The 25,404-nt window shown below is 36.8% G+C and overlaps 1 long non-coding RNA gene across 1 annotated transcript in view; it reads left to right on the top strand.

Annotated features, from left to right (window-relative positions):
- The first annotated feature begins 486 nt into the window (after positions 1-486).
- The window catches only part of LOC110194910 (uncharacterized), a 44,782-nt gene continuing 19,864 nt past the window's right edge, over positions 487-25,404 (top strand). Inside the window, exon 1 of the long non-coding RNA XR_013484050.1 lies at positions 487-763. This is a non-coding gene — a long non-coding RNA (uncharacterized LOC110194910). The remainder of the gene's footprint in view (positions 764-25,404) is intronic.

Here is a 25,404-nt window from a genome sequence, read left to right as displayed (position 1 = left end):
TGAAGAAAAAAAGGAAAAACAAGGAATTTATTTCATTGGCAACCCATGGAGAAATAACTCTGATGACAGCACACACATAACCCAATTAATTGTTTTTTTGTTTTTTCCCATAATGCTCAATAGCACTCCAATTTGCTGGGGCAAAACACCCTCCTCAGGAAAGTGAAATAAAACATATGGGAGGAAACAAGGAACTCTTGTCAAAATTATTCTACTGTGAAATTAGTTACATTCCACAGGAAAATATAATAACACTACAGGTTTCTTCCTCTAATGACTCTCCCATGTGCTGCTATGGAAAAAGAAAAAAAAAAGCAAAAAGCTGGTGTTCATTCAGCTTGATGAGCCACGAGTGCCGCTGGCTCCCCAAACCCATTCATGTTTGATGGGGCTCAGTCCACTGCCATCCTTATCAAGCCCGAGTGGATACTTTCTTCAGCTCGTTGAATAAAACATCCCTATCAGTCAACAATGTCTGTGTCTCTGCTAACAATAACACTGCTACTCATCCCCCTCCAAAAACACAAAAACATTCAAAATAAGTGGAGGAGGATTCCCTTCCAAATAGAATATACAAGAAGGAGAAGTAGCCAATCGAGAAATGCCAAAATGGACTGTTTCCTGGAAGGGTTTCAACATTTCTTAAATACTCTGTGAGAAGCTAACTGAACTGCAGCCATACCGTCCGTCAAGCATGGAACTTGGGGATTTGTTTCTGTTTCCATCTTGTCGCAGCCAGCATAAACTGAGATTCTTCCACAAGGTAAATACCTAATTTAATTTTTGCTGGCACTATTGGCTCTCTTCATGTTTGATTTATTTGTCCCTATTTGGATACAGATCTTTAAAGCCTTTGTGAACACAAAATGTTACAAGGAACCGTGGCCTGAGAGCAAGTCTTATGACTTCTATCATTCTCTCTCTTTTGTCCTTTGGGTCACTCAGAGCATTGACTCCTTGGAGATTGTGGTATTTAAAAATTCAGAGCATTGCCAGGAGAACATCAATATGGAATAGTTTGAGATCATTAAAAATATTACAGAATGTACCACTTGGAATACATCCCACACCCCCCCACACACATTTATTCCTAGTAATTTATGGACTATACACTGTCTGTCCCAAGTATATATAGTAATGTACTAACTCAGTAAGTCAGCCATCAGAATTGCAAGTCACAATTTGAGCAACAGGCATTTTTCATCCATTTAGTTTTTCCTATACAGATTCCTAGGCACTGGCTTTTGAATAATCATATACCTCATCGAGAGTAAGATTTTTATCTTATAAACAGCTCAAGGCAAAGGACATTTCAAGAATTCTAAAGTTGGAAAGGACTTCAGCATTCATCTACTTATACTTGAAACAGAAATTTCTCCTACAATGTTGCTGCTTAAAGACATCCTGAGTTAGGTAATTGAATACTTCTCAAGGCAGCCCATGCAACCTTTTCAGAAATTTATTTTCTCCAGTTGTATCTGACTCTTCTTGACCCCATTTCAGGTTTTTCTTAGCAAAGATACTGAAGTAGTTTGTTATTTCCTTCTCCAGATCATTTTACAGATGGAGAAACTGAGGCAACTCTAATTATTAGTAATTATTCATGGAATTATATAAAAATCTGCCTTCCACTGCCTCCCATTCTGCCTTCTGGGCCAAGCAAAAGAAGTATAATTTTATTTCTGGGTCTTCAGGTTATGGAGTAAATGAGGGAACATGTATAAATTTTGCTTAGCAACTAGCTTAAAAAAGCATATGCCTGGCTTGCTTTGTGGAAATAGTCAATGCTTTTGAATTTCGTCTGAATTTTCATCTAATATATATAACATTCTTACTGTCTCTGAATGGATTCACTCAGGAATTTAAATACACAATTAAAACATATTAAGTGCTCACCTGAATAGGTATAAATGATACCTATTTAAAAAGCTGTGATGAGAAATGTTCTTTGGCAAAGCCCTAGGCCAATTTGTGTTACTATCATTACTATTACTGTTATAAATCCAGTTCAATTTGATGAGCATTTATTAGGAACCTCTCTGTAACAGGATTCACTCTGAGCACTGGGTATATAAAGATAAAAATGAAGCCATTCCTGCCCTCAAGTCAGTGTGTATTTTTACTGGGGGATTTAGGTGGAATCACATATACACGGGTAAGTCCATTCAAATTTTTATTAAGGAAATACAAAGTAACAGGTCAGAAGTGACATCATGTAGGTAATGTCAGTTGGGCTGAGTTTTGAAAACTCCCAAGAGTCAGTTCTAAAGAGGGAAAGGAGGCCAAGTATAGGAGACAGCCTGGGCAGGCAAGGGGAAGGTGAAATGTTATACAGCTATTCCTTCGACATTGTATCTTTTGCCATTACTATTTCAATATATTGTGGATCAGTATAAGAAATTAAATGGGAATTTTGGGGGAGTTTTGTGGAAGTCACAGACAATGCACAAAGGCTAGCAGATGACACAGAGCCTATGATTAAATACTTAAACCAAATTTTACAATAAGGTACTGTAAACACCCCATAAAAGAAAATGAAAAATTCAGACTTCTTCTCTGCTACAGAGGAAGGGCCAAAAAAATTTACTGGATTTTCCAGATCATGGGGGCACTGAACCCCCCTGCAACCCCATGATGTGGAAGGAATAACTGTATTCAGAGAACAACAAAACACTGGTTGACGAAAATGTGGAATAATTTAGAGGGGGTAATAGAATATCAATCTGGAAAGACAGGGAGGAATCACATTGTGAAGGGCTTAAAGTTACTTCAAAACATCAAAGATAAATAATTTTATCAGTATGGGGTATTCTCTCTATTAATGCAAAATGCAGATTTTCTAAAACATAAGTAGCTGATAGCTCCTTGAGGGCAGGAACTATCTTTTGCCTCTTTTTGTATCCCTAATGCTTAGCTCAGTGCCTGACATGTGAAAATGTTTATTGATTGATTGACTCAAGAGTTGCTGTGGTGAGAAAAATCACCCACTTGTAGCCAGCCTAGTGATGAGGTTCTCTGAAATTAGACAGACTGATTCTTGGACAAAAGTTATATAGCCCATCAATAGGCTTCTACTCAAAGACTTTAGGCTTTGTAAGACTTGCCAATCATGAACTCCAGTAACTTGGCCTTCTAGAGCCCAGGGTGATCTCTGTTGCAGTATAAGAGGTTGAGAGGTTGTGACCCCTCAAAGACTGGAGTACAGGACAGGTCGTCTGGAATGAATTCATAGACTCAAGCATTCTTTAATTCAAGGTGGCAAAGTTTATTGTTACACTTTTCAGCGGGCAAGGATCCTTAAGGATCCTGCGAGAGACTGAGAATGCAGCTAGGGTTTATATGGAAAAGAGCATGGGAAAGTAATGCCAGGAACACTGATGAGGTAATCCAAAGGTGCAGGTGTCTTCGGAGGCTATGGATGGGAAAGCACAGGGAGTATACCAGACAGGGAGGGAGATGACAGAGGTATGGTTCTTTGGATTCTGGCAGGAGGAAGAGTCCTTGGGCTGGCCAAGGACAAAACTCCTTGGGCTGGGCAAGGCACCCTCTCCCTCTGTCTTGATGAGAGAATGTTCTGCAACAAGGGAAAGCTTTCTTACAAGACAGGAACTACTAAGGAATTGGGAGACTTCCAGAGACATGATCTGAGGGCTGGGGCCTGAGCAGCCCAGCTCTGTGTAGCTGTACCAGGGAGAGAGATAAGGGTCATGCTGAGGCCCATGCATGAATAACTGCTAGGCACAGTGTCCTTGGGCTGGGGAGTGGTTGTCAGAGGCAGTGTTTCTGAGGCTAGGGAGAAATTAGGGTACAAGCACAAGCACCCAAACACAAGCACCAAAGCACCCCATCATCTCCACACTAAAATGGTGCATTAGTAGAGGACTTTTCTGCCAAACTGCTCTCATTACTATTGTTTTATTACTACAATTCTGCCAGATAAACTCAAAAAAGCTTCAGTTTCATTTTTCTTTGTAATTTTTCCTACCATAACCAGGAAACAAAACAGTTCCACCACAAAGTAAAATAGCTTTGGAAAGAATGAACTAAACCATTTTAAACTTCAAAAGGGTTGCAGGTCACATTTTGATTGCAGTTCAGGTTACTTCTTCATTTAATTTGAACTATTCCAAAATCCTCAAGCAACCTCTTTTTTCCTCTCTTATGGACATAAGGTAAAAAGGAAAGCCAAAAAATTTTACATGGATGTGGATATGCAAATCTGAACTTGTAATCTATTTAAGTAATACTCAGCTCTCACTTGAACCTCAGTGCCCTTTAGTAAAATATATGGCATAAGGATGAAAGATTATTATGTATAGTATGTATTTTTAAACTAACCGTATCTGTTTATTATTTTGGAATCTAAGATCACTAAATATCTAACTAGACGGTTCAGAAGAATTGTATTTTACTCCTTAATCAGCTTCTGCTTGTTATATGACCTTGAGCAAACCATTTCTTTAACCTTGGTCATATAGGTTAAGTATAAAAGTTTCTGTACTTGTCTACCTACTCACATATTGACTTCCATGATATGTTGTTATCATAAAGCATAAATGTATGACATTTGACTTTTATAAAAACTTCTGACCCTTGGATACCTAGAAAGATGGACAAAATGCAAAGCAATTATTCTCACTGAGCTGCATTTTGGCCAAAATTGTAGAACTTTACTAGGAATGTCACCTATAGGCATTTTATACTGATTACTATTCACACTCTACCCTGTACCCACCAGGAACAGTGCTTTGACAGAAATATGCTGTCTCTTAGAGCTCTCACAAAGATGAAATAGAATTCTTGGAATTCTTAAACTAACCAGCAGCAACATAATGGCAAATACAAGAATACTGTATTTTCACTAAACTTACATTTGGAGTTTTCATGATTTCTTGATGGAGTTATAACTAAAAACATTTACTTCTTTAAAAAGTAGCATGAATTGTACCCAGGGCAAGTAGTAAAAAAATGTGCCCTCAGTTCACTTGTGATGGGGAAGTTCCAGAGGAAGTGAGAGAGATCTGTGGCACAGGGCTGAGATAGACCCCACCTAAGATGCAGTTAACAAGGGGAGGAAGTACCATCTTGTAGCTTTATTTGTAAACTAATGATCCTTCCAAAATTTAGTTGTTTCTATGTTGCTGAATGACTGCAGGTGTTATCAGTACCCTCTCCATGTTGGTGCTTTGGGACATAGCCTATATCATAGCCTAGTTTCAGCTTTGCTTCAACGGTATCGTGATACACGGTTGACTTGGTTTTCGTGGAATTTGCTCTATAAAAACAACCAAAACAACCTCTGACATAACACTTTAGAAAATTCATTAAGAGAACATTACCCAAATATATAAAATCTATATAAAAGTCTATCTTCTCCAGAGTCTGTCTAAAGAAATGATGTCTAAAGATTTTATTAACTGATTGTTCAAATGTGTGCCAGGGAAACAAAAAGCTTGCTTCTTGCTGACTCAGAAGAAGATTCCTTACATTATGGGCTGAGAAGACCTAAGCTGTCTGTAAAAGAAAGAACATGTCACTTAAAGTAATATAGGAGAATTGCCTCATAATTCATCTCTACACCTCGGTTCTACCACTCTGGCAAGAGGAGCAGAAGTCAATAGGCTATTCATTTGGGAAAAATAGTGCCTAGTCACCTGCTTTGGGGGCTCATCACATACTAAAATCAGGTTGTAAAGGTGCTCAGCTTGAAAAAAAAAACTGTTTCAAAAACATTGTTCAATATAGTCAACTGATAATAAACTCCTACATAAACTTTTCACAGTACTTATGAACTGCATTGCTAGCAAAGGTGAAGGGTGACCCTACTTCTAAGCAGAATAGACAGCTTCCAGAGCCCAGGGTCATCTCCACACTGAAGTGACACATTGGTGGAGATCTTTACTGCCAAACTGATCTCGTTATTATTGTTTTATTATCATCATTCTTCCAGGCACTCACAAAAGAGCTTCAGTTTCATTCTTTGTAATTCTTCCTACCACAATGGAGAAACAAAACAGTCCCACCCCAAACCGGGTATTAATGGGTAATATGTAAGGGAGGAGAGAAGATTTTATGAGAAGACAGATGAACTATCTGCTTCCCCTCCCATGGTGACCCCAGACCCCATTTGTAATTTTCTTGGCAAAGATACTGGAGTGGTTTGCTATTTCTTTCTTCATCTCATTTTACACAAGAGGAAACTGAGGCAACAGGGTTAAATGATTTGCCCAGAGTCACACAGGTATTGTCTGAGGCCACATTTGAACTTAAGTTTTCCTGACTCCAGGCCCAGCACTCTATCCACTGCACCACCTAGCTACCCCTGATGTTACTATGCTTTTTTTAACTATACTGGATTGTTTTACTATAATGGTATATCTATGCGATTTTTAAACAGCTTTACCTATGGGGAAAGAGTTGCCAGTGGGTGGGAGTAAAATAAGCCATTATGGAGTAACCAATTCAAGTCTCCAGAGCAACATGAAAGGGGTGCTTATTAAGACCTTTAAGAACCTTTAAGAACTGGTTACAAATAAAAGCAATACATGGCTTAATGTGCAAAACTGGAAGAAGTAAATTGATGACCTGCATTCACATAAAAATTAAATAGTAGATACCTTTCTGAGTGTAGCTGTTTGGGGAAGGAGTAGGGATGAGGAATAGAAAAAAGAACCAACAAAGCTCAGGAGCTCAAGAAAAGAGGTAGGGAGAAAGTGAGGTGCTCAGTATAATGGAAAACGTTCTGGCTTCGTACTTGGGGCAACTTTGACTCAGACCCAGCCACTTATTAGTTGTGTGACAGGAGGCCAGTTGCAACCACCGATCTATAGTTTCTTTTTCTGTTAAACACATAGACACATACATGCATGCATATATGCACAAATAAGCATATATAGATAAATAATGCATACATACATAAGTAAATAGATAAATGCATGCATACATACATAAGTAGATAAATGCATGCATACTTTTTTTGCATACATAAGCAAATAAATGAACACATGCATACACTCACCCAGTCATACATGCATGCATGCATGTATCCCCTAGATCACAGAACTTTTAGGAGGACAAAATGAGATTCAGGCAGGTAAAAGCAATTTGCAAATCTTAATGCAATGCACAGTACAGACAGAGGATTAGGGTGAGCTAGCAAAGGCTTGGAGGGAAAGAATCTGGGAGAAACACAAAACAAACTTTGTCATTTTGCTTGTGGCCAGCAGTACTGAAGGCAAGAGGCAATCCAAGACAAATGGTGAGTGGCTTTATCTGTAATGAAGCTGGAACAGTGTATGTTTCTTCTAGGGAAGAATTGTGACTGGCTTTATAAAGAACTGAATGTTGGGCAAACAGCACCAAAACCTTCTTGACCCTCTGAGCTAAATTCAAACAAAAAATGCGTTCTTAGGATTGTCTTGTTCCTACAGACTTGTATAAAACAGAAAAAAAAATTTCCATTTTAACTTGCCAAGAAACGTGTTTGTCCCTGTGGTATTACGTATTTTCTTGAAAGCACTGGTGTGGCCCTGGGGTGTTTCAATGGGGCTCAGAATTTTCCACGTATAGCATATGCAAATATGTAAAGGAATTATTTTGACATATTTCTTTGTGCCCAAAAAATACTCAATGGTCGCTTACTATGTGCCAAAAATTGTTCTGGGCCCTGAGATAAAGAGTTTACCTGTGGGGGATGCTAACATACACCAAATAAGAGTGTACTATATACATGCATTTATGCATGGTTATATATGTATGTAGATGTGTGCATATGTGTGTATGTATACGAGTGTATGTATAGTAAATGCATATAAAGGTTTCCAGGAGGCAGGGGGATCACTAGCAACTGTCACTAGCTAAGCCTTGAAGGAAACTAGGAGCTCTCAGGGCAGGAGAGGAGAAGGTGTGAGAGCCAGCCTATACTAAGGGCATGAAGGTAGAGGTGGAACAGCAAGTACAATGAATGGCAGGTGACCCACTTTGGTTGGAACGTAGACAGTGAAGGGAAGGATGAGTAACAGGCAGGAGTCACATCACAAGAACCTTTAAATGACAGAGGAATTTGTGTTTTATCTTACAGGCAACAGGGAGCCACTGGTTTTTGTTTCTGTTTGTTTGTGGGGTTTTTTGAGCAGGAGAGTGAAATGGTCAAACCTGTGATTTAAGAATATCAGTTTGGCAGCATTGTGGAGGATGGGTTGGAGACGGGAGATACTGGAGGCAGGGAGACAAATCAGAAGGCCACTGTTGCACAAGTGATAATAAGACCATGTGAATGGCAAAAAGTGACACTGTACCAGTATAAGAATTAGCAAATCATTGGATGTAGGGAAGAGAGAGTAAATAGGCACATCACAATCCATTTACGACTTAGTAGGGTTGCCTGAGTTACCTAGACATTCAGTGACTGCTCAGTCCCACAACAAGTGGGACTTTTCTTTACCCATTTGTTTACCAAGGCCAACCCATTTATATGTGCACTTGGTCCCTGCCCCTCATCTCTTCTGTAACAGATTGAATCCTAAATCACAGTCTGCTTTCGGATCTTCAGTCTCTTCCGATCAACCAGTTCCTTCCATATTGTATTCAATGTCTAGTAAGTTTAAGAGGCAGGATTTGAGCTCAGGTTTTCCTCAGTCCGGGTCTAGTACTTTATCCACTATACCATCCCACCTCTGTGGATTATTTCTTAACTTCAATATTGCAAATTTTTCTTTCAATATTCATGAATATGAATGAAGTATTTTATAGGATGTAAGACATGGCAGCAGGCAGATTCAAATAATTTCATTCTGCTGCCAATTTTAGAATAATCAGATCTTTGCAGAATAATCCATTTTATAGTCCTGATCTTGGCTGTTAACTTTTCAAACCGACCATTGTGCATTCTATGTTGTTGTTTTTTTATTCTTAACCTTCTTGTCAGCTGCTTTGCTGCTACAACAAGAGGTTTTAACTGACAGTTCTGGTACTTCTGTCCTGAGAACCTGATGACCCTCCCTCTACCTTCCTAACCTCCCATTTTTTCTACCTCTTTTCCATTATCATCTATGCCTTAACTCCACCTTAGCCACACTTAGGAGTGGTCACATACCAGATTTTGCTACGTGTTCTGTTTCCCTAATTAGAAACTCAAGTTATAGAAGGACCAGATGAAATTAAGGAGGGTACAACTTCTAATCCTAATTAGAATCTCTGATAATTTCTCTGACTATAACCTCCTATCACCCCCACTCTCTCCAGGCTTCTTTACCCATCCTGCACCTAATCTTTTCACTATCAAGGCCTCTAGTCCCTGTACCCCTAAGCACTTTCTCAGGCCTGAATTCACTTTCCCCCTCTACAAATTCATCCCAAAAATTATCCATTTCTCTACTCTACCCTTTGCTCTTGAGTCCCTTGCTTTTTTTTTTTTTTTGCCTTTTTTTTCGGCAAAACTTCAGCCCTGTGCTATTCCTGACATACAAACAAGTCAAAGGAGATAGAGGAAGTCTTATGACTGTGATGTTCATGCACATTACAAATTCATGTTATCCAATCTCAATTAGAGCCTCAGTGTGGCAAGGTTTTCCTTTTTTCCCTACCTAATTGGTTCCCTATCTCAACCCTCCTAGAAAGTATTCCACATCTTCTCTTTCTACCCCAAGTCCCTCACGTCTCCTCCTCACCATTCTCCCTTGACTGTGGATCTTACCCCTTACTTTATTTAGAAAATTGAGGAGGTCTTTAGATATAAATTTCCTCTTCTCCTATTCTCCTCATCTCGAAATCCCTTGACATAATCTCCCACTCTCCTCTTTTCCCCCAGTATCTGTGTAATATTATATTATGTCATATACAATGTGTAATATAAATCACATTAAATTATTATATACTCTATATTATATATTACACATGCCATGTATTATATAATATATAACATGCACGGAATATGCATACATACATGTATATATACACATATATTGTGCATGTATCTGTTTATATTATGGAGAAGATAACAAGTTCTGTTACATATTTGTATATAAACAACACATGTGTATGTATATATGGTACAATATATAGACATTCATATATACACATATATGCATCATATACATGTGTATATACAAACAATATACTCGCTGACTGATTGTTGCTTGATTGACAAGGCCCTTGGAAAATATGAAAAAGTGTCAGACAGCTCTGTCCCCCACAATACACACACACACACACACACACACACACACACACACACACACACACACACATACACACCCAAGGGAAGGCCAGGTGACCTATCTGAGTTACTGGCTTTTGCATAGTAAGAATAATGGCTATTGCTCCAAAGTCTCTATGCTAACTATAAATGGATTTGCAGATTGATTAAGAGCTTCAGCTGTACAGTGACTATTAATCAATCTCAGCCTCTTATCATGTTTTGTGCAACACACAAAGCAAAAGCAGATTATCACAGAGCTTAGCTAAATGTGCTTTTAATTTGTTCAGGCAATTTTTTGAGATTCCATAAAAAATGGAAAACAAAATAGGTATTATTTAAATGAAGCAGAAACTAAGGTACATGGGCTTTCATTAGAACTACATTTACAAACTTTTAGAATAGGCTTTAATTTCATAAATTTAATTCATTTAATTTAATTATAATTCATAATTTAATTCATAGGATTTAAAACCACTTTTAAAAGATTTGAAGATTTATTTTTACCATAAATCATAGACTGTACTGTAACTTTTAATCTTTATATATCTTGGGAAATATTTAACCTTCAATGTTTATTTCATACTATACATATATATGTATATGTATATGTGTGTATATATATATATATATATATACATACATACACACACACATATATGTATGTATGTATGTATATTTCCCTTATCTTCCTAGACTCACACCAGCTCATGATTTTCTCCCCACCAATTGCTGGTGTTCTGGAACTCCTCAAAGGTCTGTTGAGCATTTCATTCATTCATTGAACAAGCACTTACTAAGCCCTCACAATTTAGAGCTAAAAACTAAAATAGTCCCTGAACTAATGGTATTTACATTTCAGTGCAGAGAAGTAACAAGTACACAGGCAATAATGATAATAGCTAGCACTTACATAACACATTAAGGTTTGCAATTCACTTTACACATGCTATTTCAACAAAAACTGTGAGGTAGGTGCTAATATTCCAGTTTAAGGAAACTGAGTCTGAAAGAAATTAAATTACTTTCCCAGAGTCGTACAGTTAGTAAATGTCTGAGGAAGAATTCAAACACAGAATTTCTTGACTCCAAGGTCAGATCTCTCCTCTGCTATCATAATACTCTACTTGAATTATTATATTTATCTGCATGCATTTCATATCCCCTTTACCTTGAAGGCAAAAACTGTACCATCTTTGGAGCCCTAGAATAGTCTCATAACCAGATTAGATATTTGACAAGTGCTCATTGAATTATTTTTTTCTTCCAGTTATACCTGTAAGTAAATATTTAAATGATCTACATCTACAAGAGCTTTTGTATGAGGAAATGAACTGTTTGAGGTTTAGGAAATGACCCTTGCAGCATTGAAAAGAAATGATATAATAGTCTGTCATTTTGGCAGATAAGAAACATTTGCTTATAAGACCGACTTATATCACAGGAAAGATGTCTTACATCCAGAGGGCTTAGCTAAGGAAGGAGAACTTCTCTTAACTTTGAATATCTTCTATTTTGTTATATTTGATAAACAAAAATAAGATAAACTGTACCAAACTCTGCAGGTCTTGGGCAGTCAGAAAATCACAAAGCTCAAAAATTAATTTTGTTGTGCCAGTTATTTTCATATTGGAGGAGAATTCAGCAACCCTCCTGACCAGACACCTGAGCACACCAACAAGGGTTATTTACAAGTCAAATCACTTTTATTTTAAAGACTGTTTTACAATGATAAAAGATATGCAAATGAAATGCAAAAAATTAGCAAAGCAATTAATGAGTGGTCTGAGTCCCAGAATTAAAGGTACAGGAAACACTGGACTGATAGATTTTGACTTCAATGACTTATCCATGCAATTAGGTTTTCCTTACCTTTATGTCATCAGGGAAGCTTGAAGCACTTTTTTTCATTGTCACAGACATGAGACTTGTAAAAATAATAGCTAACATTTACATGGTGCTTAAAAGTTTGCAAAGTGCTTTACATATATTAATTAATTTTATTCTCACAGCAACCACATGATTGGGTACCATTATCATCCCCATATTACAGATAAGGAAACTGGGAATAAAAAGGGATCTCAAGAAGTTAGTATTTATGTGAGTCAGGATTTGAACTCGAGTCTTTCTGACTCTAGGTTAAGTACTCTGTCCACCATGACACCTGGGCTTGACAGTGCATGCTTGGATAAGACTCTTCTACTTACCAACAAAATCTGGTGAAATACTGAAATACTTTATTGGTAAAATGTAAATAGTCAAATAGGTGACCAGCAATGACTGTTTAGCACCAGAGCTAACGGACCCCGGTTTTGTTTTTGTTTTTGCTTTTGCTTTCCTGTGATGTTCATCATATGTTCTCTTAGGATTCAGAAGATAACAAACTGAGGGAATGACATGATTATCTTCATGATGACTCCATAAATTATAACTGAAGGGACAAATGCTATGATATGGCCATGAAGTTAATTAGCATGTTCTTTTAGATGGTTGCTATACCTTTAAGAAAAGTCTGTTTAATGTTGTGGTGCATGCCTACAATACAAGTTGCCACAGAGACTAAGGATGGCAGATCTCTTGAGTTCTGGAGTTCTGAGCTACAGTGAGCTAAGCCAATCTGGTGTCCACACTACATCCAGCAACAATATGATGAGGAGGGGCAAAGTAGCCCCTCATCAGAAATGGAGCAGCTCAAAGCTTCTGGGACAGTTGGTAGTGAGATTGAGATTGAGCCCATGAGTTGCTCCTGTACTTTCACCCTTGGTGAGATAAAAAGACTTAGTGTTAATAAAAGAAATATATTCATGTCTTCTGGATAGCAGAAGTTGCTCTTATAATAAAGCTTTGGGTCTGGTCTAGAAAATAACCTACCTAGTAGCTTTTGGGTAACAGTTTCCAAATGTCTACATCCATGATTAATTTAGAGTTAATACTAAAAGAAGAATCAAAGAGTATAAAGATATGAGACCTGGGCAGCAACTTTAATCAAAATTTATTTGCATAGGGGTGTGGTATACTGAAAAGAACAAGAGTCATGGATTATAATTTCAGTGGTCTAAAGTAAAGCATTCCTCCCATAGCCTGTCAGAGAGGTGAAAGACTGAAAATATGGAATGAGGCACATTTTGTAAGGAATTACTAATGTGTTTAATTGGTTTTGTTAACTATACTTCTTTGAATACATGTGTGTTTGCAATTACATATATCTCTGTATATGTACGTGTGGGTGTGTATATATATATATATTATATATATATATATATATACATATATATATATATATATATACTCATATAGACATTTATATATGTCTATAAACATATGGCTATACATATATATCACTCTCTGTGTAATGATTTCTTATAATGTAATGTACAATCATTAAGACCTTGGGTTGTGTTTCATAGAACAGGGACAGAGTAAAAGCTAGCTCTTCACCTACCCCTGGTCATCAGGATTATTCAAATTATATATTATACCTTTCTCAGCCTCAGTTTCCTCATCTGTAAGGTAGATATAATAATATAATAGGGTGAATAATGTAATAGATCACCTCACAGGATTGTTGTGAGACTTAAAAGAGATGTTTATAAAGCACTTCATAAGCCTTTATATTTATGTATACATACACATACACATGTGTGCATGCATGCAAACATACATTTATTTTTTTAGACATGCAATTTTGCCCATACAGGAAACTCTCTGTTGTGGAAATAATTTTCCAAATCCAGTGCAGATAGTTTATCAACTTGCCAGTGATTTAGAGTCTTACGATGTTATGTAGGGACATTGAAGGTTTAATTGATTCGAGCATAGTCACACAGCTGGTATATATATGAGAGGCAGGATTTGAACCCAGGTCTTCATAGATTTACCCTACCATGATTGCATACGTATGGCAAAGAGATAAATGTAGACAGACATAGACACAGACACAGACAGAGGTACAGATCATAGACATAGTCATAGATAAAAGATTCATCACATTATAGATTTAGTTGTCTCTAAGTATTACAGAGATCTAGCTCTAGAAGTTGTATATCTAAATATTGACATATGTTAGATATCTATATTTAGATAGTTATATGGACAGATATAGGTAGATAGATAGATATACATATGTGCATACCAGGCACTCTCCCTATCTCTCTCTCGCATATATATATATAGACACACATGCTGTTCAGTCATTTCAGTCATGTCAAACTCTTTGTGACCCCATCTGGGTTTTCTTGACAAAGATACTGAAGTGGTTTGCTATTTTCTTCTCCAGCTCATTTTTACAAATGAGAAAACTGAAGCAAACAAGATTAAGTGACTTGCCCAGGACTACATAGTTAGTGTCTGAGGCCAGATTTAAACTCAGGTCTTTCTGATTCCAGGTCCAGTTCTCTATCTACTATGCCACTTAGCTGCATATAATATATGCACATTTCTGCATGTAGACAGATAGATAGATAGATAGATAGATAGATAGATAGATAGATAGATAGATAGATACAAACATGCTTGCATGGCATGCATGCCAGGTACTAAAGGATGGATAATGACTCAGATCTTAAATAAAAAGAAGCTATGAGACTAGACTACATTGAGGAATGCTTTCAGTAATCCCAAGTTCAGTGGTCACAAGAGCAAAAATAAAAACTTTTTATTATACATTTAATACCACTATCCAGCTCAGGATGCCATATAGCTGAGAATTATGAAACACCCTTATCTTATAAAACACTGTTGTAGTAAACCCAAAGGGCAATGGAGACAAACATGGTATTTATGACTGTGAACATATGCTGCCTGGAATAACTTTGGCATGAACAGCAATGTAAAAACATTATCAAGGATGCATATAACCAGAAAAGGAGGTGGTGCCATCATAGTGCTAGAGCTAGAGATAGCAGAAGGAGACCTAAGTGTCACATTAGGATCCAAGCATGTTGAATACATCTTCTCTCAAAACTTTATGGAAAGATGGGACAAGAATCAAATGGATGGGAGGGAATAGATGTGATGTGTGCTGCACTGGTGAAGCCAATAAACATTTATTCAGTGCCTATTATGTGCCAACTACAACCACATATATCCATGAGATCCCAGTTCCACTGAAGTATTGAAATATGGCAGAGAAAAAAAAAGTATAAAAAAAAGAAAGAAAGAAAGTGGGCAGCTAGGTGGCACAGTGGATAGAGTGCTGGCCCTGAAGTCAGGAGTACCTGAGTTCAAATCCAGCCTCAGACCGAACACTTGACACATACTAGCTGTGTGACCCTGGGCAAGTCACTTAACCCCAATTGCCTAAAAAAAAAGGTATCAAAGAAATATGGCAGAGAAAAAGCTTGTTCTGTGAGTAAAAAAGATGTTGAATTGTTAAATGTCATTGGAAACTTCATCACTAATAGAGATGTGAGGAGATAAGCCAGCGACTTGTGGAAGAGACTATTTGACTCTTGTCCTTTTCTTTTTATTATATGCTGGGTGGACCAGCTCTGAAAAGCATTACCTTATCCAAAACACAAAATGCACAAGCCAGCTTCAAACAATTGTCAACACTCATCTGGACTTCTCTTTAATTCTATCTTCCATTACCAAATCACATTTATTCCATAATGTTAGACTCAAGCCAGATGAAATCCCATGACAAAAGAATTGAATGAGTCCAAATTGATCTCTTAAGTGGATCAATAGAAACTTAACTGAAATGGATTGGGGACTTTATCAAACTTGATGCAATGGAACACTAGTAAGATCACTTCCAATTCTCACAAATAGAACTAAATTTATGGCACAAATTGATCTGATTACCAAGGATGAATGCTCACCTTTAATAATGGATTAGGATTGTAAAGAATTCATTTTTCTACTCAAAGACTGGGTTTTCTTTTATTGACTGCTTTATTTTTGCCTTTGTAAATGCTGGATTTCATTCATTTTTCACATGGACAGGCCAGACTTTGGGGCCACTCAGACTCAGACAATTTTCCCTGGCTGCTATTTTTTTTTTCATGTCATAGTGAACTTTTGGCATGTTTTCAAGAATAGGACTCTAACTAATAGCCTGGGGAAACAGGGTGATGTAAAAGCACTATGCAGTTTACCATTATATCCACACAAGTCATGTACCTCTACCTTCCAGCCAAACTGGTCTACCTGATATTCTCTATGCATGACATTTTATCTACTATCCTTCTGTTTTTGTATTGGCTGTCTTCCATGCCTGAAATTCATTTTCTCTTCACCAACTTCTTAGAATCCTTAACTTTCTCCAAAGCTCAGCTCAGGTACAAACTTCTACTGTGCATAATACTTTCCGTGATTCTTCACAATTATTAGTGGCTCCCTCTCATCCCCCCAAAAAAATTACCAAGGATTTACTTTCTATACATTTTGTATTTATTTATATGTGTATATGTTGTTTTGTCCTATAGCACAGAAAGAAGTTTAAAGATACAAACTGTTTTGTTTACATCGTTCTATCCACTCAACCCTCCCCTCTGCCAGAACCAAGCATGTATCTTTCTTATCTTAAGTATTTAGTAAATGGCTCTTGACTGATTGATTGGCTAAAGTCATCAGTAAAAAGAAGAGAAAAAAATTAAAAAATGGTAGAAGAGTCAATAGGGAGAAAATTATATGTTAGAACTGGTGGCTTCCTCCATCTATCAGGCCTTGGTCTGACAACTCCAAAACATGTTTGTTTGGATGAGTCTTAGGAGACTGAGTTTTATAAATATCATTCATCAAAAGTTAGGTATAAAAAGGCCACTGCAACAGCAACAGCAGCAGTTTCAGGAGCTCTCAGCCCAGAGACAGTAAAGGGATCAGACAACTGGTCATAAAGAGATTGTAAGGGACCTTTTGACAGCACTGGGAGCAGCTGGCACTGTTTGGCAACTCTATTAGCCATAAGCAGTTCTGGATCACAGTTTCAGGATATTGAGAACCACTTGTGGTCAGTGACAAGGGAGGAGGGGTCCAGGTCTCAGTTCCAAGAAAGAAAGGAACTGTACTGCTTATGGCTGTAGGGAAGCCAGGGACCTAGTCACAATTCCAAGGCCAGAAAGAGCACTAGCACTTGTGACTTTAGGGGAGCAAGGGCCCTTCCTAGCTAAAAACCAGAGCACAGACCAAGAGAGCAGTGATCACATCTCTCCCTGCATCACACCAACTAGGAAGCACTGAAAACTTACAGACTCTCAGGACTAACTCTGAATCAGCAGCACAAAAAAACATGAAACTCAAGACAGTGCCTTCTCACCCCTAAGTAAGCAGAGCTCAACTTTAACATAAAGTTAAAAATGAAGAAATAGGATGGAAAGTGATAAAAAAAAAAAACTTCATCACAAAAAGCTCCTATGATGTTAGAGAAGGTCAAGACATAAATTCAAAAGAATACAACAGTGTAAAATTAGCTGCAAAAAAAGGCTCAAAGAAAAATACTAATAGACAGCAAGGTCAACAAGAGTCAAAGAGATAAGAGTGGTAGAGGAAAAATTGGGGAATGAAATGAGAGTGATGCAAGAAAATTATGAAAAGAGAGTTAACAACTTGGTAAAGAGGAACAAAAAACACTGAAGAAAATAACACCTTAAAAAACAGAATTGGCCTAATGGTAAAAGAGGCACAAAAAATTCACTGAAGAAAAGAACTTCTTAAAAAGAAGAATTGTGCAAATGGAAAAGGAGGTACAAAGGCTCACTAAAGAAAATAATTCCTTAAAAATTTGAATTGGACACATGGAAGCTAATGATTTTATGAGACATCAAGAAGCAGTAAACCAAAGTCAAAAGAATGAAAAAAGTAGAAGAAAATGTGAAATATTTCATCATAAAAATAACTGGAAAATAGATTGAGGACAGATAAATTAAGCATTGTTGGACTACCTGAAAGACAAGATCAAAAAAAGAACCTAGACATCATATTTCAAGAAATTATCAAGGAAAACTGCCCCCAATATCTTGGATCTGGACAAAAAATAGAAATTGAAAGAATCCACCAATCACTTCCTGGAACAGATCCCAAAATTAAAACTCCCAGGAATGTTATAGCCAAATTCCAGAGCACCAAAGTCAAGGAGAAAATATTGCAAGCTAACAGAAACAACTCAAATATCATGGAGACACAGTCACAATCACACAAGATTTAGCAGCTTCCAAATTAAAGGAACAGAGGGCTTGGAAAATCATAGACTGGAAAGCAAAAGAGATAGGATTAGAACCAAGAATAACCTCCTCAGCAAAACTGGGTATAATCCTTCATGGAGGAAAATGACATTTAACAAAATAGAGGACTTTTTTCCTGATTAAAAAAAATGGAGCTGAATAGAAAATCTGACATTCAAACATAATGCTAAAGAGAGGCATAAAAATGTAAAAATGAGTTATCATGAGGTACTCAATAAAGTTAAACTATTTATATTCCAGTATGGGAAAATAATACACCTTCTAAGAACGTTACTATTATTAGGGCAGATAGAAGGAGTCTACATAGACAAAGAGCATGAGTGTAAGTTAATTATGTTTAGATGATCTCAAAAAATGGAGTGAGAAAGCAGAATGTAATAAGAGAAGGGGAAAGAGAGAGGCAGAATGGGGAAAAATTTTACATAAAACAGATACACAAGGAAGAGCTTCATAGTGAGAGGGAAAATGGGGGTTGGTGGTGGCAGGTAATATTTGAACCTCACTCTCATCAGAATTTGGGAGAGGTAAAAATATATACGTATGTGCGTATGTGTATATATGTATATATACATGTACTAGGTTAGCTATAGATACCTATCTTGGAGAAATAAGCAGGGAAGAGGATAAGAGATATGGGAATGGGGTGGATGATCAAAAGGAAAACAAATCAAGAGAGACGGTGCTCAGAAGCAAAACAGAATTTTAAGAAAGGATGGATAAAAAAGAGAGGGAGTGGGATAAATATAAGAAAATAAGATGAACGGAAATGCACACTTAGTAATCATAACTGTGAATGTGATTGGGATGAGCTCACCCTTGAAAGTGAAGCAGATAGCAGAATGGATTAGAAACCAGAATTTGATAATATGTTGTTTACAAGAGACACACCTGAAACTGAAATACAAATCCAGAGTTAAAACAAAGGGTAGAAACAAAATCTATTATGCTTCAGGTGAAGTAAAAAAAAAAAAAGGCAGGCGTAACAATCATAATCTCAGACAAAGCAAAAGCAACAATAGACAATTAAAAGAAATAATCAGAGAAACTACATTTTAATAAAATGTACCATGGACAATGAAGTAATATCAAAAATTTTTACAAGTTTCTCTAATAAAGGCCTCATTTGTCATATACACAGAGAACTGAGTAAAAAATATAAAAATAACAAGCATTCCCCAATTGATAAATGGTCAAAGGCTATGAATAGGCAGTTTTCAAGTGAAGAAATCAAAGCTATCTATAGTCAAATGAAAAAATGCTTTAAATCATTATTGATTAGAGAAATGCAAATCAAAACAACTCTGAGATATTACCTCAGACCTATGACAAATGCAGCAAAAGGATGAGGGAAAATAGGTACACTAATAAACTCTTGGGGGAGTTGCGAATTGGTCCAACCATTCTGGAGAACAATTTGGAACTATGCCTAAAAGGCTATAAAAACTGCACATACCTTTTGACCTAGCAAAACCACTCCTAGGTCTGCAGCCCAAAGTGTTCAAAGAAAAAGGAAAGGTATATATATCTACAAAAATATTTATAGCAGCTTTTTTCGTGGTAGTAAAGAATTGGAAATTAAGGTGATACTCATCAAGTAAGGAATGGCTGAATAAGTTGTGGCATATGATTGTGATGGAGTGTTATTGTGCTGTAAGAAATGAGAGAAGAGAGATTTCAGAAGAAAAAAAAACATGGCAAGACCTATATAAAATATATGTATGTATATATGTGTGTGTGTGTGTGTTACTATGTATAATATATAAATATATATTACTATATATTACTATATGAACTAATACAAAGTGAAGTGAGAAGAACTGGCAGATCATCATTCACAGTAACAGCAATGTTGTAATGATTACTATAATGTAACTATGAAAGTCTTGATTACTCTAATCATTACAATGATCCAAGACAAATACAAAAGACTCATGATGGAAAAAAAAAAAAACCACTATCCACCTCCACAGGGAGAATGCTGAACTCTGAGTACAATTTGAAGAATTTTTTTTGTTTTCTTTATTTTTGCTTTTTTTGTGATATGTATAATATGGAAATGTATTTTGCATGAATTCACATGTATGTTACATCATTTTTTTTTCCTTCTCCATAGGAGGTGGAGGTTTTGAAGGGAGGGAGAGAATTTAGAACTCAATTTAAAAAGGAAAAACATGTTAAAAATAAAGAATAAATTTTTTAAATAAAAAAATAAAATACACACAAACTATTAAAAAAAAAAGTTAAGGCTAAACGCTAATGCCAGAACAATATCACCTGGTAGAACTAATGGAAGATGAAGACTAAGCATGGTGAGGAATATGTCTTAAGAGCAATTCTCTAGTCTTTCATCCCTTTTTTCAAAATACTGCTCAGGTCCCACTTCTTCTACTCATTTATTAACTCATAACATTCATTCATTCCAGACATGTATTGCATCAGTACTAGTAATAGTGCTTATAGGAACAGGCATAGAAGAGCACAAAGAATTTTGGTATCTGGCTTGAATAACTTTGAGGAATAACATTCCAGATAGAGTAGTAATCACAGATATCATGTGATATCAGGGATATCAGAGATATCATAACCTCTGGCAGCAGGATACTGCTGGTGATTTAGACTGGCAACACGCATTCAGCCAAGACAAAAGACAAAGCATACCAAATTATCCTACCTTGTAAGGTTTTTCAGGACAGGAGGCATTTTTTTTTCTTTTTTTTTTTTATATCCTCATTACTTGAGAGGTGCTTAGCGTTCCATAAGTACTTTACAAATGTTTGTTGATTGGTCAAGTGGACTATACTGTTAGAGTGAGTTTTAAATTATGTGACATGGAGAGAGCTTTGAGGACCTTCACTCCTTGCCTTATGTCTAGGAGTCTCTGGGAGTCACAGCACAGAAATGTGAACAGGATTACCACCTACAAAATGTCCATGACTATAGAATTATTCTATAGGTTTGGCTATGGATCTGAAGGAACTTAACTAAGGTTGGAAGCCTTTCTCTACAGAACTGCAACAACCAAGATAAAACCTAAATTCATTTTGAGCACCTAAATATTAGGCATTGGGCAAGTAACGATGAATGAGATGGGGTCTCTGACTTTAAGGATCTTACGATCTAACTCTGACCTTGCCCTACCTTCTATCACTCTTAGCATCACTAATTTCTTAACGTTTGTGAATGTCTTTGTCTGGTAATAGTGTATAGAAATTTGTCAGTTTGGATCACTTGTAGTTACTTGTCTTCCTTCTTACATTATAATTCAATTTTTAAGTTCATATATATGCATATATATGTTTATTTTAAGTTCCTAATTCAAGAAAGAGTGTAAGGAAGACAGGATTTGACATCAGAAAACCTAAATTCAAACCCTACTCTTGATTCTTACTCCCTGAGTGACCCTGGGCAAATTACTTAACCCTCCTGACCCTCATTTTACTCATCTGAAAAACTGGGGGTTTTGGACTAGGCAGCCTCTGTAGTCATTTTCCAATTCTAGATCTATGATCCTTTGAATAACTAAAAACCATGTCTAGTATTGCTTCCTTGCTATTTTGAGCAATAGGCACTCATAAATATAACTGAATAATTAACTAAATAGTTACACTGACATTTTTTTCCTCTGGCTTCTGTCCAGGAAATTAGGGGATAGGATGCCTTTTGTGAACCCATGGCTACTGTCAAAATAACTGCCTCTTTCCCCTTTGTAGTTTTATTAAACAGCTTCCTGAATCCTTTTTCAACGTGAACCTTGCCCTGCCATTTCTGCCATGTGATTGAGGCAGAAAACTCATTCTCTTATGCCAGAAGGTAATACTACGTTCCTCTGCTACCCCATATTCTTGTCCTCACTGCCATTTGAATGCAAGGTCCAAGCATAAAGAAAATAAATTCTGTCCAACATTCCCCAGGGGAAAAAAACCCAGTCTTTTCAGAGATTTGTTGTTGCTCTTATACTGTTTAGTTGAGGGTAGTCTCTATTTAGTGTGGCATCGTAAAAAGTATGTTTTCCACTAGGGAGTGAAGAAGACCTGGATTCAGATATTCTTTGTAACACCTGCTAGCTGGGTAGTCATAGATAGAAGAATCACTATATCTCTCAAGGACACCAGATGGCATAGTGTTGTATGCTGGACTAGATGTCAGAAAGTCCTCAGTTGAAATTCTACCTTTAATACTTATGAGCTGTGTGACCCTGAGAATGTCAATGGATCTCCCTCAGCCTTAGTGTCCTTGTCTGTAGAATGGGGGAGATGATAATACCACCCTCACATTTGAGAATCAAGCAAGATCATCTCTCTAAAGCACTTAGTAAACCTTAATGTGCCACTTAAGGTTAGCTATTATTATTCTCTGGGTATCATTTCCTCAGATATGAGATAGAGATAATCATACTATATCATACTTTGTAAGATGATTGTGAGGTTCAAATGAACTAAATACTTTTTGTGAGGAATGCACTTAGTCAACCTTAGAGTATGATAGAGATATCAGCTAGTAGAATTAGTAGTAGTAGTAGCAGTAGTAGTAGTAGTAGTGGTAGTAGTAGTGGTAATGGTAGTAGTAGTAGTAGTAGTAGTAGTAGTAGTAGTAGTAGTAGTAGTAGTATAGCAGTAGTAGTAGTAGTAGTGGTAGTAGTAGTGGTAATGGTAGTAGTAGTAGTAGTAGTAGTAGTAGTAGTAGTAGTAGTAGTAGTAGTAGTAGCAGTAGCAGCAGCAGCAGCATTAGGACAAAATCCAGTTCAGTAGGTGCAGTGAGACTTGAGAGTGATCCTTTAAATTAAGATTTCACAAAGTCAGGTTCATGACTGATCCCAGCTATGCAATCAATGATTGCTGACTGGCTAATCATTCAGCTAAAGAAGAGTACATGACAACATGACCAATAATTCAATGAATTTAGGATGACTCATTCAGTCAATCCAGCTAATTTTGCATCTCCAAAAGATTTTCCTCTTTGTAACTCATTTGTATGGGTTGCTTAAATGGTCCTGTCCTTGCTTTTGGCACTGAGAGGACAATCAGCAAGAAGTAAAAGGTGATTGCTCTGATACATTAGAAGTGCTTTAAGGAAGCTGGGCTTAGGAATCGGGGTATGGCAATCATCGATGTGAGAATAAATTTCTACACTTATACTGAATATGTATAAACATAAGAAATGATAGAGATGAATACCATTGTGGATGATGTCCTGTCCTTGGAATTGAAAAAACCTGGATTTAAGCATTACCTCTGAAACATACAAGTTGAATGACCGTGAGCAAGTCACTACCTCTCAGTGCCTCCCAGTAGCAGTTTAAGACTATAATAAAGAGATGAGTTGCTGACCTGCATAGAGGGAGTTTTATCACCAGGAGCACCCTCTACATGAATGGAATTACACCTCAGGGACAAAAAAAAAAAATGAAGGAAAAAATTCATATACTGGATCAGACAAATGGTGTATCCTGGCCAATATTCTTTTCCAACTATATCTCCAATAATGCTACCAAAGAAACTTTTCTATCAGATATTTGTAGCACCATCATTTTGAACTAAATTTTATAGATGTCATTACTGAAATACATCAGTTCCATCTTTGGTCTTTAAAAAAAATGTGTTCGTCAGTACACATGGTAATAGTTTGTCAAAATCATTAGGCACCTAAAATCACTATTTTGCCTCCCCTCACTCTTTACCTTCATCTTCTTTGCTGCCTCTCTAATTGCCCATTACCAAAATTAGAGCTGAGAGAAGAGAAATTCCTGCCTCTGGCTGGCACAATTAGAGTTTTGTCAAAATTTTGGCCCCATTCAAACACTATCAAAATTGGTAGAAAGGAGAGCTTGGTCTAAATTTCTCATTATGCTATATCTGTAGCTTGATTCTCATTCATTAATTCAATTCAATTGCACAAATTTTCATTAAGTGTCTGCCGTGAGCAAGTCACTCTGCTAGTTGAGAAGATACAAAGACAAAAATAAAATAACCTTCCTGTCTTGGAAAAGGGTTCCATATTTGATTCAATGGAACACTTGCAACCCCAGGGTTCAGGCAATTACTTTAGTCAAAACATATTCAATTACTTCCAGGTAAAAACATTCCCCTGAAGGTATTTTGTTTTTGTTTTGCTTTGTTTTTAAAGCAGCATATGAAAAGGCTCCATGAAATCTCATAGGACCTGCTGCCTAATCCATAAGGCATTATTATATACTCCTTGTCCAAAGAGTCTACAGCTGGATTTCAAGTCACTTCAGGACAAAGTTAACTAAAACTTCCCTGGTCTGTTTTATGGTAGTCAGGGAGCAAGGATAAGGCATCAGTCTGACCAGGGTCTGCACATTATCATATTGGCCTACAAATGTTTTGCTTCAAAATGCTCATATGCTGCTGGGCGGGTGGGGTTAGGTGATAACAAAATGCACCCAGATATGAATATACAATTTTAAAAAGTAAATAGTACTAAAAATTGGAGATCAGGAAAGGTCCCAAGTGGGAAGTAGCACCTGGGCCATACTTTAAAGGAAATTAGGGATATAAAAGGCGGAAGTGAAGATGGTTTATATTCTATATGCAGTTTTCATGAGTTGCATTAATTTAAAAAAAATCAACTATTCACCAACCTTCTAGTCACTAATTTACTGTTGATAGATCTTATCCTGATTTCTTATGGTAGAAAACAAGGGCAAATGGGCTAGTACTTGTTTTGCTGGGTTGTGTTTTAAGAATTAGATATATTATCAATCAGTCAACATTTATTAAGTACCTACTATGTGCCTGGCACAGTGATAAATACTGGGGATACAAAAAGAGGTAAAAGATAGTCGGTGCCCTCCAACTTTACAGTCTAATGAAGTAAACAACATACGATGACATATATACAAAGCAAATCATATACAAGATGAATAGGAGATAATTAACAGAGGGAAGGCACTGAAATTAAGAGGGGTTAGAGGAGGCTTCCTATAGGAGAAGGGAGCTTAGTTCAGACTTAAAGGAAGCCAGGGAAGTTGGTAGGTAGAGTTGAGGAGGGAGAGCATTGCAGGCA

Source organism: Phascolarctos cinereus, unplaced genomic scaffold, assembly GCF_003287225.1.
Source record: "Phascolarctos cinereus isolate Bilbo 61053 unplaced genomic scaffold, phaCin_HiC Scaffold_9;HRSCAF=440, whole genome shotgun sequence".
Taxonomy (NCBI): Eukaryota; Metazoa; Chordata; class Mammalia; order Diprotodontia; family Phascolarctidae; genus Phascolarctos; species Phascolarctos cinereus.
Note: the sequence above shows the minus strand (reverse complement) of the source record. Positions and strands in the feature narration are given on the sequence as shown.